Below are 18,210 nucleotides of genomic sequence, written 5' to 3'. Positions count from 1 at the left end.
GATAAACATCATTCCCCGATAAACGTCATTCCCCCCAATAAACATTATTCCCCGATAAACATCATTCCCCCGATAAACATCATTCCCCGATAAACATCATTCCCCGATAAACATAATTCCCCGATAAACATCATTCCCCCGATAAACATCAATACCCCGATAAACATCATTCCCCCGATAAACATCATTCCCCGATAAAAATCATTCCCCACGATAAACATCATTCCCCGATAAACATCATTCCCCGATAAACATCATTCCCCCGATAAACATCATCCCCCCCGATAAACATCATTCCCCGTTAAACATCATTCCCCCCGATAAACATCATTCCCCGATAAACATAATTCCCCCGATAAACATCATTCCCCCCGATAAACATCATTCCCCGATAAACATCATTCCCCGATAAAGATCAATCCCCGATAAACTTCATTCCCCCCGATAAACATAATTCCCCGATAAACATCATTCCCCCGATAAACATCATTCCCCGATAAACATCATTCCCCCGATAAACATCATTCCCCGATAAACATCATTCCCCCGGATAAACATAATTCCCCGATAAACATCATTCCCCGATAAACATCATTCCCCATGATAAACATCATTCCCCGATAAACATCATTCCCCCGATAAACATCATTCCCCCGATAATCATCATTCCCCGATAAACATCATTCCCCCCGATAAACATCATTCCCCGATAAACATCATTCCCCCCGATAAACATCATTCCCCGATAAACATCATTCCCCCCGATAAACATCATGCCCCGATAAACTTCATTCCCCCCGATAAACATCATTCCCCCGATAAAAATCATTCCCCTATAAACATAATTCCCCCGATAAACATCATTCCCCGATAAACATCATTCCCCCCGATAAACATCATTCCCCCGATACACATCATTCCCCGATAAACATCATTCCCCCCGATAAACATCATTCCCCGATAAACATCATTCCCCCCGATAAACATCATTCCCCCGATAAACATCATTCCCCCCGATAAACATAATTCCCCGATAAACATCATTCCCCGATAAACATCATTCCCCCCGATAAACATCATTCCCCGATAAACATCATTCCCCGATAAACATCATTCCCCCCGATAAACATCATTCCCCTATAAACATCATTCCCCCCGATAAACATCATTCCCCCGATAAACATCATTCCCCCGATAAACATAATTCCCCGATAAACATCATTCCCCACGATAAACATCATTCCCGATAAATATCATTCCCCGATAAACATAATTCCCCGATAAACTTCATTCCCCCGATAACCATAATTCCCCCCGATAAACATAATTCCCCGATAAACATCATTCCCCCCGATAAACATCATTCCCCGATAAACTTCATTCCCCCCGATAAATATAATTCCCCGATAAACATCATTCCCCCCGATAAACATCATTCCCGATAAACATCATTCCTCCGATAAACATCATTCCCCGATAAACATCATTCCCCCGATAAACATCATTCCCCCGATAAACATCATTCCCCGATAAACACCATTCCCCCCGATAAACATCATTCCCCGATAAACTTCATTCCCCCCGATAAACATCATTCCCCGATAAACATCATTCCCCCCGATAAACATCATTCCCCTATAAACATCTTTCCCCCCGATAAACATCATTCCCAGATAAACATCATTCCCCCGATAAACATCATTCCCCCGATAAACATCATTCCCCGATAAACATTATTCCCCCCGATAAACATCATTCCCCGATAAACATCATTCCCCCCGATAAACATCATTCCCCGATAAACATCATTCCCCGATAAACATCATTCCCCCCAATAAACATTATTCCCCGATAAACATCATTCCCCCGATAAACATCATTCCCCCCGATAAACATAATTCCCCGATAAACATCATTCCCCGATAAACATCATTCCCCATGATAAACATCATTCCCCGATAAACATCATTCCCCCGATAAACATCATTCCCCCGATAATCATCATTCCCCGATAAACATCATTCCCCCCGATAAACATCATTCCCCGATAAACATCATTCCCCCCGATAAACATCATTCCCCGATAAACATCATTCCCCGATAAACATCATTCCCCCCGATAAACATCATTCCCCGATAAACATCACTCCCCCCGATAAACATCATTCCCCGATAAACATCATTCCCCCCGATAAACATCATTCCCCGATAAACATCATTCCCCGATAAACTTCATTCCCCCCGATAAACATCATTCCCCCGATAAAAATCATTCCCCTATAAACATAATTCCCCCGATAAACATCATTCCCCGATAAACATCATTCCCCCCGATAAACATCATTCCCCCGATACACATCATTCCCCGATAAACATCATTCCCCCCGATAAACATCATTCCCCGATAAACATCATTCCCCCCGATAAACATCATTCCCCCGATAAACATCATTCCCCCCGATAAACATAATTCCCCGATAAACATCATTCCCCGATAAACATCATTCCCCCCGATAAACATCATTCCCCGATAAACATCATTCCCCGATAAACATCATTCCCCCCGATAAACATCATTCCCCTATAAACATCATTCCCCCCGATAAACATCATTCCCCCGATAAACATCATTCCCCCGATAAACATAATTCCCCGATAAACATCATTCCCCGATAAACATCATTCCCCGATAAACATCATTCCCCCGATAAACATCATTCCCCCGATAAACATAATTCCCCGATAAACATCATTCCCCGATAAACATCATTCCCCACGATAAACATCATTCCCGATAAATATCATTCCCCGATAAACATAATTCCCCGATAAACTTCATTCCCCCGATAACCATAATTCCCCCCGATAAACATACTTCCCCGATAAACATCATTCCCCCGATAAACATCATTCCCCGATAAACTTCATTCCCCCCGATAAATATAATTCCCCGATAAACATCATTCCCCGATAAACATCATTCCCCGATAAACTTCATTCCCCCCGATAAATATAATTCCCCGATAAACATCATTCCCCGATAAACATCATTCCCGATAAACATCATTCCCCCGATAAACATCATTCCCCGATAAACATCATTCCCCGATAAACATCATTCCCCCGATAAACATCATTCCCCCGATAAACATCATTCCCCGATAAACACCATTCCCCCCGATAAACATCATTCCCCGATAAACTTCATTCCCCCCGATAAACATCATTCCCCGATAAACATCATTCCCCCCGATAAACATCATTCCCCTATAAACATCTTTCCCCCCGATAAACATCATTCCCAGATAAACATCATTCCCCCGATAAACATCATTCCCCGATAAACATTATTCCCCCCGATAAACATCATTCCCCAATAAACATCATTCCCCCCGATAAACATCATTCCCCGATAAACATCATTCCCCGATAAACATCAATCCCCCCAATAAACATTATTCCCCGATAAACATCATTCCCCCGATAAACATCATTCCCCCCGATAAACATCATTCCCCGATAAACATCATTCCCCGATAAACATCAATTCCCCGATAAACATCATTCCCCCGATAAACATCATTCCCCGATAAACATCATTCCCCGATAAACATCATTCCCCGTTAAACATCATTCCCCCCGATAAACATCATTCCCTGATAAACATAATTCCCCGATAAACATCATTCGCCCCGATAAACATCATTCCCCCCGATAAACATCATTCCCCGATAAACATCATTCCCCCGATAAACATCATTCCCCGATAAAGATCATTCCCCGATAAACATCATTCCCCCGATAAACATCATTCCCCGATAAACATCATTCCCCGATAAAGATCATTCCCCGATAAACTTCATTCCCCCCGATAAACATCATTCCCCGATAAACATCATTCCCCGATAAACATCATTCCCCGATAAACATCATTCCCCCGATAAACATCATTCCCCGATAAACATCATTCCCCCGGATAAACATAATTCCCCGATAAACATCATTCCCCGATAAACATCATTCCCCATGATAAACATCATTCCCCCGATAAACATCATTCCCCCGATAAACATCATTCCCCCGATAAATATCATTCCCCGTTAAACATCATTCCCTCCGATAAACTTCATTTCCCGATAAACATCATTCCCCGATAAACATCATTCCCCCCGATAAACATCATTCCCCGATAAACATCATTCCCCCCAATAAACATCATTCCCCCCGATAAACATCATTCCCCGATAAACATCATTCCCCCCAATAAACATCATTCCCCCCGATAAACATCATTCCCCGATAAACATCATTCCCCCCGACAAACACCATTCCCCCGATAAACATCATTCCCCGATCAACTTCATTCCCCCCGATAAACATCTTTCCCCGATAAACACCATTCCCCCGATAAACATCATTCCCCGATCAACTTCATTCCCCCCGATAAACATCTTTCCCCGATAAACATCATTCCCCCCGATAAACATCATTCCCCTCGATAAACATCATTCCCCGATAAACATTATTCCCCCCGATAAACATCATTCCCCGATAAACATCATTCCCCACGATAAACATCATTCCCCGATAAACATCATTCCCCGATAAACATCATTCCCCGATAAACATCATACCCCCCGATAAACTTCATTCGCCCCGATAAACATCATTCCCCGATAAACATCATACCCACCGATAAACATCATTCCCCGATAAACTTCATTCGCCCCGATAAACATCATTCCCCGATAAACATCATTCCCCCGATAAACATCATACCCCGATAAACATCATTCCCCGATAAACATCATTCCCCCCGATAAAAATCATTCCCCTATAAACATCATTCCCCCGATGAACATCATTCCCCGATAAACATCATTCCCCCCGATAAACATCATTCCCCCGATAAACATCATTCCCCCGATAAACATCATTCCCCCCGATAAACATCATTCCCCGATAAACATCATTCCCCCCGATAAACATCATTCCCCGATAAACATCATTCCCCGATAAACATCATTCCCCCCGATAAAAATCATTCCCCTATAAACATCATTCCCCCGATGAACATCATTCCCCGATAAACATCATTCCCCCCGATAAACATCATTCCCCCGATAAACATCATTCCCCGATAAACATCATTCCCCCCGATAAACATCATTCCCCGATAAACATCATTCCCCCCGATAAACATCATTCCCCCCGATAAACATAATTCCCCGATAAACATCACTCCCCCCGATAAACATCATTCCCCGATAAACATCATTCCCACTGATAAACATCATTCCCCGAGAAACATCATTCCCCGATAAACATCATTCCCCACGATAAACATCATTCCCCGAAAAACATCATTCCCCGATAAACATCATTCCCCGATAAACATCATTCCCCGATAAACATCATTCCCCCGATAAACATCATTCCCCGATAAACACCATTCCCCCGATAAACATCATTCCCCCCGATAAACATCATTCCCCGATAAACTTCATTCCCCCCGATAAACATCATTCATCTATAAACATCATTCCCCCGATAAACATCATTCCCCGATAAACATCATTCCCCCGATAAACTTCATTCCCCCGATAAACATCATTCCCCGATAAACATCATTCCACACGATAAACATCATTCCCGATAAATATCATTCCCCGATAAACTTCATTCCCCCGATAACCATAATTCCCCCCGATAAACATACTTCCCCGATAAACATCATTCCCCCCGATAAACATCATTCCCCGATAAACTTCATTCCCCCCGATAAACATCATTCCCCGATAAACATCATTCCCCCCGATAAACATCATTCCCGATAAACATCATTCCCCTCGATAAACATCATTCCCCGATAAACATCATTCCCCCCGATAAACATCATTCCCCGATAAACATCATTCCCCCCGATAAACATCATTCCCCGATAAACATCATTCCCCCCGTTAAACATCATTCCCCGATAAACATCATTCCCCCCGATAAACATCATTCCCCTCGATAAACATCATTCCCCGATAAACATTATTCCCCCGATAAACATCATTCCCCGATAAACATCATTCCCCCGATAAACATCATTCGCCGATAAACATCATTCCCCGATAAACATCATTCCCCCCAATAAACATTATTCCCCGATAAACATCATTCCCCCGATAAACATCATTCCCCGATAAACATCATTCCCCGATAAACATCATTCCCCGATAAACATCAATACCCCGATAAACATCATTCCCCCGATAAACATAATTCCCCGATAAAAATCATTCCCCACGATAAACATCATTCCCCGATAAACATCATTCCCCCGATAAACATCATTCCCCCCGATAAACATCATTCCCCGTTAAACATCATTCCCCGATAAACATCATTCCCCGATAAACATCATTCCCCGATAAACATCATTCGCCCCGATAAACATCATTCCCCCCGATAAACATCATTCCCCGATAAACATCATTACCCGATAAACATCATTCCCCCCGATAAACATCATTCCCCGATAAACATCATTCCCCGATAAACATCATTCCCCGATAAAGATCATTCCCCGATAAACATCATTCCCCGATAAACATCATTCCCCGATAAACTTCATTCCCCCCGATAAACATCATTCCCCCCGATAAACATCATTCCCCCCGATAAACATCATTCCCCGATAAACATCATTCCCCGATAAACATCATTCCCCCGGATAAACATCATTCCCCGATAAACATCATTCCCCGATAAACATCATTCCCCATGATAAACATCATTCCCCGATAAACATCATTCCCCCGATAAACATCATTCCCCCAATAAACATCATTCCCCGATAAACATCATTCCCCCGATAAACATCATTCCCCGATAAACATCATTCCCCCGATAAACATCATTCCCCGATAAACATCATTCCCTCCGATAAACTTCATTCCCCGATAAACATCATTCCCCGATAAACATCATTCCCCCCGATAAACATCATTCCCCCGATAAACATCATTCCCCGATAAACATCATTCCCCGATAAACACCATTCCCCCGATTAACATCATTCCCCGAACAACTTCATTCCCCCCGATAAACATCTTTCCCCGATAAACATCATTCCCCCCGATAAACATCATTCCCCTCGATAAACATCATTCCCCGATAAACATTATTCCCCCCGATAAACATCATTCCCCGATAAACATCATTCCCCACGATAAACATCATTCCCCGATAAACATCATTCCCCCCGATAAACATCAATACCCCGATTAACATCATACCCACCGATAAACATCATTCCCCGATAAACTTCATTCCCTCCGATAAACATCATTCCCCGATAAACATCATTCCCCCCGATAAAAATCATTCCCCTATAAACATCATTCCCCCGATAAACATCATTCCCCGATAAACATCATTCCCCCCGATAAACATCATTCCCCGATAAACATCATTCCCCCGATAAACATCATTCCCCGATAAACATCATTCCCCCGATAAACATCATTCCCCGATAAACATCATTCCCCCCGATAAACATCATTCCCCCCGATAAACATAATTCCCCGATAAACATCACTCCCCCCGATAAACATCATTCCCCGATAAACATCATTCCCACTGATAAACATCATTCCCCGAGAAACATCATTCCCCGATAAACATCATTCCCCACGATAAACATCATTCCCCGAAAAACATCATTCCCCGAAAAACATAATTCCCCCCGATAAACATCATTCCCCCGATAAACATCATTCCCCGATAAACATCATTCCCCCGATAAACATCATTCCCCCGATAAACATAATTCCCCGATAAACATCATTCCCCGATAAACACCATTCCCCCGATAAACATCATTCCCCCCGATAAACATCATTCCCCGATAAACTTCATTCCCCCCGATAAACATAATTCCCCGATAAACATCATTCCCCCCGATAAACATCATTCCCCTATAAACATCATTCCCCCCGATAAACATCATTCCCCGATAAACATCATTCCCCCGATAAACATCATTCCCCCGATAAACATCATTCCCCGATAAACTTCATTCCCCCCGATAAACATCATTCCCCGATAAACTACATTCCCCCCGATAAACATCATTCCCCCCGATAAACATCATTCCCCCCGATAAACATCATTCCCCGATAAACATCATTCCCCCCGATAAACATAATTCCCCGATAAACATCACTCCCCCCGATAAACATACTTCCCCGAGAAACATCATTCCCCCCGATAAACATCATTCCCCGATAAACTACATTCCCCCCGATAAACATCTTTCCCCGATAAACATCATTCCCCCCGATAAACATCATTCCCGATAAACATCATTCCCCTCGATAAACATCATTCCCCGATAAACATCATTACCCCCGATAAACATCATTCCCCGATAAACATCATTCCCCCCGATAAACATCATTCCCCGATAAACATCACTCCCCCCGATAAACATCATTCCCCCCGATAAACATCATTCCCCCCGATAAACATCATTCCCCGATAAACATCATTCCCCCCGATAAACATCATTCCCCGATAAACATCATTCCCCGATAAACATCATTCCCCCCGATAAACATCATTCCCCGATAAACATCATTCCCCCCGATAAACATAATTCCCCGATAAACATCATTCCCGGATAAACATCATTCCCCCGATAATCATCATTCCACGATAAACATCATTCCCCCCGATAAACATCATTCCCCGATAAACATCATTCCCCGATAAACTTCATTCCCCCCGATACACATCATTCCCCCGATAAACATCATTCCCCCCGATAAACATCATTCCCCGATAAACATCATTCCCCGATAAACATCATTCCCCCCGATAAACATCATTCCCCTCGATAAACATCATTCCCCGATAAACATTATTCCCCCTGATAAACATCATTCCCCGATAAACATCATTCCCCCCGATACACATCATTCCCCCGATAAACATCATTCCCCCCGATAAACATCATTCCCCCCGATAAACATCATTCCCCGATAAACATCATTCCCCGATAAACATCATTCCCCCCGATAAACATCATTCCCCTCGATAAACATTATTCCCCCCGATAAACATCATTCCCCGATAAACATCATTCCCCCCGATACACATCATTCCCCCGATAAACATCATTCCCCCCGATAAACATCATTCCCCGATAAACATCATTCCCCGATAAACATCATTCCCCCCGATAAACATCATTCCCCTCGATAAACATTATTCCCCCCGATAAACATCATTCCCCGATAAACATCATTCCCCCCGATACACATCATTCCCCCGATAAACATCATTCCCCCCGATAAACATCATTCCCCCCGATAAACATCATTCCCCGATAAACATCATTCCCCGATAAACATCATTCCCCCCGATAAACATCATTCCCCTCGATAAACATCATTCCCCGATAAACATTATTCCCCCCGATAAACATCATTCCCCGATAAACATCATTCCCCATGATAAACATCATTCCCCGATAAACATCATTCCCCGATAAACATCATTCCCCCCAATAAACATTATTCCCCGATAAACATCATTCCCCCGATAAACATCATTCCCCCCGATAAACATCACTCCCCGATAAACATCATTCCCCGATAAACATAATTCCCGGATAAACATCATTCCCCCGATAAACATCAATACCCCGATACACATCATTCCCCCGATAAACATCATTCCCCGATAAAAATCATTCCCCACGATAAACATCATTCCCCGATAAACATCATTCCCCAATAAACATCATTCCCCCGATAAACATCATCCCCCCCGATAAACATCATTCCCCGTTAAACATCATTCCCCCCGATAAACATAATTCCCCGATAAACATAATTCCCCCGATAAACATCATTCCCCCCGATAAACATCATTCCCCGATAAACATCATTCCCCGATAAAGATCAATCCCCGATAAACTTCATTCCCCCCGATAAACATAATTCCCCGATAAACATCATTCCCCCGATAAACATCATTCCCCGATGAACATCATTCCCCCGATAAACATCATTCCCCGATAAACATCATTCCTCCGGATAAACATAATTCCCCGATAAACATCATTCCCCGATAAACATCATTCCCCATGATAAACATCATTCCCCCGATAAACATCATTCCCCCGATAAACATCATTCCCCGATAAACATCATTCCCCCCGATAAACATAATTCCCCGATAAACATCATTCCCCCGATAAACATCATTCCCCGATGAACATCATTCCCCCGATAAACATCATTCCCCGATAAACATCATTCCTCCGGATAAACATAATTCCCCGATAAACATCATTCCCCGATAAACATCATTCCCCATGATAAACATCATTCCCCCGATAAACATCATTCCCCCGATAAACATCATTCCCCGATAAACATCATTCCCCGATAAACATCATGCCCCGATAAACTTCATTCCCCCCGATAAACACCATTCCCCGATAAACATCATTCCCCCCGATAAAAATCATTCCCCTATAAACATAATTCCCCCGATAAACATCATTCCCCGATAAACATCATTCCCCCCGATAAACATCATTCCCCCGATACACATCATTCCCCGATAAACATCATTCCCCCCGATAAACATCATTCCCCGATAAACATCATTCCCCCCGATAAACATCATTCCCCCGATAAACATCATTCCCCCCGATAAACATAATTCCCCGATAAACATCATTCCCCCGATAAACATCATTCCCCCGATAAACATCATTCCCCGATAAACATCATTCCCCGATAAACATCATTCCCCCCGATAAACATCATTCCCCGATAAACATCATTCCCCCCGATAAACATCATTCCCCTATAAACATCATTCCCCCCGATAAACATCATTCCCCCGATAAACATCATTCCCCCGATAAACATCATTCCCCGATAAACATCATTCCCCACGATAAACATCATTCCCGATAAATATCATTCCCCGATAAACATAATTCCCCGATAAACTTCATTCCCCCGATAACCATAATTCCCCCCGATAAACATACTTCCCCGATAAACATCATTCCCCCCGATAAACATCATTCCCCGATAAACTTCATTCCCCCCGATAAACATCATTCCCCCCGATAAACATCATTCCCGATAAACATCATTCCCCCGATAAACATCATTCCCCGATAAACATCATTCCCCGATAAACATCATTCCCCCCGATAAACATCATTCCCCGATAAACATCATTCCCCGATAAACATCATTCCCCGATAAACATCATTCCCCCCGATAAACATCATTCCCCTATAAACATCATTCCCCCCGATAAACATCATTCCCCGATAAACATCATTCCCCCGATAAACATCATTCCCCCGATAAACATCATTCCCCGATAAATATAATTCCCCGATAAACTTCATTCCCCCGATAACCATAATTCCCCCCGATAAACATACTTCCCCGATAAACATCATTCCCCCCGATAAACATCATTCCCCGATAAACTTCATTCCCCCCGATAAACCTCATTCCCCGATAAACATCATTCCCCCCGATAAACATCATTCCCCGATAAACATCATTCCCCCCGATAAACATCATTCCCCGATAAACATCACTCCCCCCGATAAACATCATTCCCCCCGATAAACATCATACCCCGATAAACATAATTCCCCGATAAACATCATTCCCCCCGATAAACATAATTCCCCGATAATCATCATTCCCCGATAAACATCATTCCCCCCGATAAACATAATTCCCCGATAAACATCATTCCCGGATAAACATCATTCCCCCGATAATCATCATTCCCCGATAAACATCATTCCCCCCGATAAACATCATTCCCCCGATAAACATCATTCCCCGATAAACATCATTCCCCGATAAACATCACTCCCCCCGATAAACATCATTCCCCCCGATAAACATAATTCCCCGATAAACATCATTCCCGGATAAACATCATTCCCCCGATAATCATCATTCCCCGATAAACATCATTCCCCGATAAACATCATTCCCCGATAAACATCATTCCCCGATAAACATCACTCCCCCCGATAAACATCATTCCCCCCGATAAACATCATTCCCCCGATAAACATCATTCCCCGATAAACATCATTCCCCCAGATAAACATCATTCCCCCGATAAACATAATTCCCCGATAAACAACATTCCCCCCGATAAACATCATTCCCCGATAAACATCATTCCCCCCGATAAACATAATTTCCCGATAAACATCATTCCCCGATAAACATCATTCCCCCCGATACACATCATTCCCCCGATAAACATCATTCCCCCCGATAAACATCATTCGCCCCGATAAACATCATTCCCCCCGATAAACATCATTCCCCGATAAACATCATTCCTCGATAAAGATCATTCCCCGATAAACTTCATTCCCCCCGATAAACATCATTCCCCGATAAACATCATTCCCCCGATAAACATCATTCCCCGATAAAGATCATTCCCCGATAAACATCATTCCCCGATAAACATCATTCCCCGATAAAGATCATTCCCCGATAAACTTCATTCCCCCCGATAAACATCATTCACCGATAAACATCATGCCCCCCGATAAACATCATTCCCCGATAAACATCATTCCCCGATAAACATCACTCCCCCCGATAAACATCATTCCCCGATAAAGATCATTCCCAGATAAACATCATTCCCCGATAAACATCATTCCCCGATAAAGATCATTCCCCGATAAACTTCATTCCCCCCGATAAACATCATTCCCCGATAAACATCATTCCGCCCGATAAACATCATTCCCGGATAAACATCATTCCCCGATAAACATCATTCCCCCGGATAAACATAATTCCCCGATAAACATCATTCCCCGATAAACATCATTCCCCATGATAAACATCATTCCCCGATAAACATCATTCCCCCGATAAACATCATTCCCCGATAAACATCATTCCCCCCGATAAACATCATTCCCCGATAAACATCATTCCCCGTTAAACATCATTCCCTCCGATAAACTTCATTCCCCGATAAACATCATTCCCCGATAAACATCATTCCCCCCGATAAACATCATTCCCCCGATAAACATCATTCCCCGATAAACATCATTCCCCGATAAACACCATTCCCCCGATAAACATCATTCCCCCCGATAAACATCATTCCCCGATAAACATCATTCCCCGATAAACATCATGCCCCGATAAACTTCATTCCCCCCGATAAACATCATTCCCCGATAAACATCATTCCCCCCGATAAAAATCATTCCCCTATAAACATAATTCCCCCGATAAACATCATTCCCCGATAAACATCATTCCCCCCGATAAACATCATACCCCCGATACACATCATTCCCCGATAAACATCATTCCCCCGATAAACATCATTCCCCGATAAACATCATTCCCCCCGATAAACATCATTCCCCCGATAAAAATCATTCCCCCCGATAAACATAATTCCCCGATAAACATCATTCCCCCGATAAACATCATTCCCCCGATAAACATCATTCCCCGATAAACATCATTCCCCCCGATAAACATCATTCCCCGATAAACATCATTCCCCCCGATAAACATCATTCCCCTATAAACATCATTCCCCCCGATAAACATCATTCCCCCCGATAAACATCATTCCCCGATAAACATCATTCCCCGATAAACATCACTCCCCCGATAAACATCATTCCCCCGATAAACATCATTCCCCGATAAACATCATTCCCCGATAAACATCATTCCCCTCGATAAACATCATTCCCCTATAAACATCATTCCCCCCGATAAACATCATTCCCGATAAATATCATTCCCCGATAAACATAATTCCCCGATAAACTTCATTCCCCCGATAACCATAATTCCCCCCGATAAACATACTTCCCCGATAAACATCATTCCCCCCGATAAACATCATTCCCCGATAAACTTCATTCCCCCCGATAAACATCATTCCCCGATAAACATAATTCCCCCCGATAAACATCATTCCCGATAAACATCATTCCCCCGATAAACATCATTCCCCGATAAACATCATTCCCCGATAAACATCATTCCCCCCGATAAACATCATTCCCCGATAAACATCATTCCCCGATAAACATCATTCCCCGATAAACATCATTCCCCCCGATAAACATCATTCCCCTATAAACATCATTCCCCCCGATAAACATCATTCCTCGATAAACATCATTCCCCCCGATAAACATCATTCCCCGATAAACATCATTCCCCGATAAACATCATTCCCCCCGATAAACATCATTCCCCTATAAACATCATTCCCCCCGATAAACATCATTCCTCGATAAACATCATTCCCCCCGATAAACATCATTCCCCCGATAAACATCATTCCCCGATAAATATAATTCCCCGATAAACTTCATTCCCCCGATAACCATAATTCCCCCCGATAAACATACTTCCCCGATAAACATCATTCCCCCCGATAAACATCATTCCCCGATAAACTTCATTCCCCCCGATAAACCTCATTCCCCGATAAACATCATTCCCCCCGATAAACATCATTCCCGATAAACATCATTCCCCTCGATAAACATCATTCCCCGATAAACATCATTCCCCCCGATAAACATCATTCCCCGATAAACATCACTCCCCCCGATAAACATCATTCCCCCCGATAAACATCATTCCCCGATAAACATAATTCCCCGATAAACATCATTCCCCCCGATAAACATCATTCCCCGATAATCATCATTCCCCGATAAACATCATTCCCCCCGATAAACATAATTCCCCGATAAACATCATTCCCGGATAAACATCATTCCCCCGATAATCATCATTCCCCGATAAACATCATTCCCCCCGATAAACATCATTCCCCGATAATCATCATTCCCCGATAAACATCATTCCCCCCGATAAACATAATTCCCCGATAAACATCATTCCCCGATAAACATCATTCCCCCGATAAACATCATTCCCCGATAAACATCATTCCCCGATAAACATCACTCCCCCCGATAAACATCATTCCCCCGATAAACATCATTCCCCCCGATAAACATCATTCCCCCGATAAACATCATTCCCCGATAAACATCATTCCCCCAGATAAACATCATTCCCCCGATAAACATAATTCCCCGATAAACAACATTCCCCCCGATAAACATCATTCCCCGATAAACATCATTCCCCCCGATAAACATAATTTCCCGATAAACATCATTCCCCGATAAACATCATTCCCCCCGATAAACATCATTCCCCCGATAAACATCATTCCCCCCGATAAACATCATTCGCCCCGATAAACATCATTCCCCCCGATAAACATCATTCCCCGATAAACATCATTCCCCGATAAAGATCATTCCCCGATAAACTTCATTCCCCCCGATAAACATCATTCCCTGATAAACATCATTCCCCCGATAAACATCATTCCCCGATAAAGATCATTCCCCGATAAACATCATTCCCCGATAAACATCATTCCCCGATAAAGATCATTCCCCGATAAACTTCATTCCCCGATAAACATAATTCCCCGATAAACAACATTCCCCCCGATAAACATCATTCCCCGATAAACATCATTCCCCCCGATAAACATAATTTCCCGATAAACATCATTCCCCGATAAACATCATTCCCCCCGATACACATCATTCCCCCGATAAACATCATTCCCCCCGATAAACATCATTCCCCCCGATACACATCATTCCCCCGATAAACATCATTCCCCCGATAAACATCATTCCCCGATAAACATCATTCCCCCCGATAAACATCATTCCCCCCGATAAACATCATTCCCCGATAAACATCATTCCCCGATAAACATCATTCCCCCGGATAAACATAATTCCCCGATAAACATCATTCCCCGATAAACATCATTCCCCATGATAAACATCATTCCCCGATAAACATCATTCCCCGATAAACATCATTCCCCGATAAACACCATTCCCCCGATAAACATCATTCCCCGATCAACTTCATTCCCCCCGATAAACATCTTTCCCCGATAAACATCATTCCCCCCGATAAACATCATTCCCCTCGATAAACATCATTCCCCGATAAACATTATTCCCCCTGATAAACATCATTCCCCGATAAACATCATTCCCCCCGATAAACATCATTCCCCTCGATAAACATCATTCCCCGATAAACATTATTCCCCCTGATAAACATCATTCCCCGATAAACATCATTCCCCGATAAACATCATTCCCCGATAAACATCATTCCCCGATAAACATCATTCCCCTCGATAAACATCATTCCCCGATAAACATTATTCCCCCTGATAAACATAATTCCCCGATAAACATCATTCCCCGATAAACATCATTCCCCGATAAACATCATTCCCCGATAAACACCATTCCCCGATAAACATCATTCCCCGATAAACATCATTCCCCGATAAACACCATTCCCCGATAAACATCATTCCCCCCGATAAACACCATTCCCCGATAAACATCATTCCCCGATAAACATCATTCCCCGATAAACACCATTCCCCGATAAACATCATTCCCCGATAAACATCATTCCCCGATAAACATCATTCCCCGATAAACTTCATTCCCCCCGATAAACATCATTCCCCGATAAACATCATTCCCCGATAAACATCATTCCCCCCGATAAAAATCATTCCCCTATAAACATCATTCCCCCGATAAACATCATTCCCCGATAAACATCATTCCCCCGATAAACATCATTCCCCGATAAACATCATTCCCCCCGATAAACATCATTCCCCGATAAACATCATTCCCCCCGATAAACATCATTCCCCCGATAAACATCATTCCCCGATAAACATCACTCCCCGATAAACATCATTCCCCCCGATAAACATCATTCCCCGATAAACATCATTCCCCGATAAACATCATTCCCCCCGATAAACATCATTCCCCGATAAACATCATTCCCCCCGATAAACATTATTCCCCGATAAACATCATTCCCCCCGATAAACATCATTCCCCGATAAACATCATTCCCCCCGATAAACATCATTCACCGATAAACATCATGCCCCCCGATAAACATCATTCCCCGATAAACATCATTCCCCGATAAACATCACTCCCCCCGATAAACATCATTCCCCGATAAAGATCATTCCCAGATAAACATCATTCCCCGATAAACATCATTCCCCGATAAAGATCATTCCCCGATAAACTTCATTCCCCCCGATAAACATCATTCCCCGATAAACATCATTCCGCCCGATAAACATCATTCCCGGATAAACATCATTCCCCGATAAACATCATTCCCCCGGATAAACATAATTCCCCGATAAACATCATTCCCCGATAAACATCATTCCCCATGATAAACATCATTCCCCGATAAACATCATTCCCCCGATAAACATCATTCCCCGATAAACATCATTCCCCCCGATAAACATCATTCCCCGATAAACATCATTCCCCGATAAACATCATTCCCCGTTAAACATCATTCCCTCCGATAAACTTCATTCCCCGATAAACATCATTCCCCGATAAACATCATTCCCCCCGATAAACATCATTCCCCCGATAAACATCATTCCCCGATAAACATCATTCCCCGATAAACACCATTCCCCCGATAAACATCATTCCCCGATCAACTTCATTCCCCCCGATAAACATCTTTCCCCGATAAACATCATTCCCCGATAAACATCATTCCCCTCGATAAACATCATTCCCCGATAAACATTATTCCCCCCGATAAACATCATTCCCCGATAAACATCATTCCCCACGATAAACATCATTCCCCGATAAACATCATTCCCCGATAAACATCATACCCACCGATAAACATCATTCCCCGATAAACTTCATTCCCCCCGATAAACATCATTCCCCCGATAAACATCATTCCCCGATAAACATCATTCCCCGATAAACACCATTCCCCCGATAAACATCATTCCCCCCGATAAACATCATTCCCCGATAAACATCATTCCCCGATAAACATCATGCCCCGATAAACTTCATTCCCCCCGATAAACATCATTCCCCGATAAACATCATTCCCCCCGATAAAAATCATTCCCCTATAAACATAATTCCCCCGATAAACATCATTCCCCGATAAACATCATTCCCCCCGATAAACATCATACCCCCGATAC

Source organism: Pristiophorus japonicus, chromosome X, assembly GCF_044704955.1.
Source record: "Pristiophorus japonicus isolate sPriJap1 chromosome X, sPriJap1.hap1, whole genome shotgun sequence".
In the NCBI taxonomy this organism is placed as follows: Eukaryota; Metazoa; Chordata; class Chondrichthyes; family Pristiophoridae; genus Pristiophorus; species Pristiophorus japonicus.
This window is presented reverse-complemented; position numbering follows the sequence as displayed.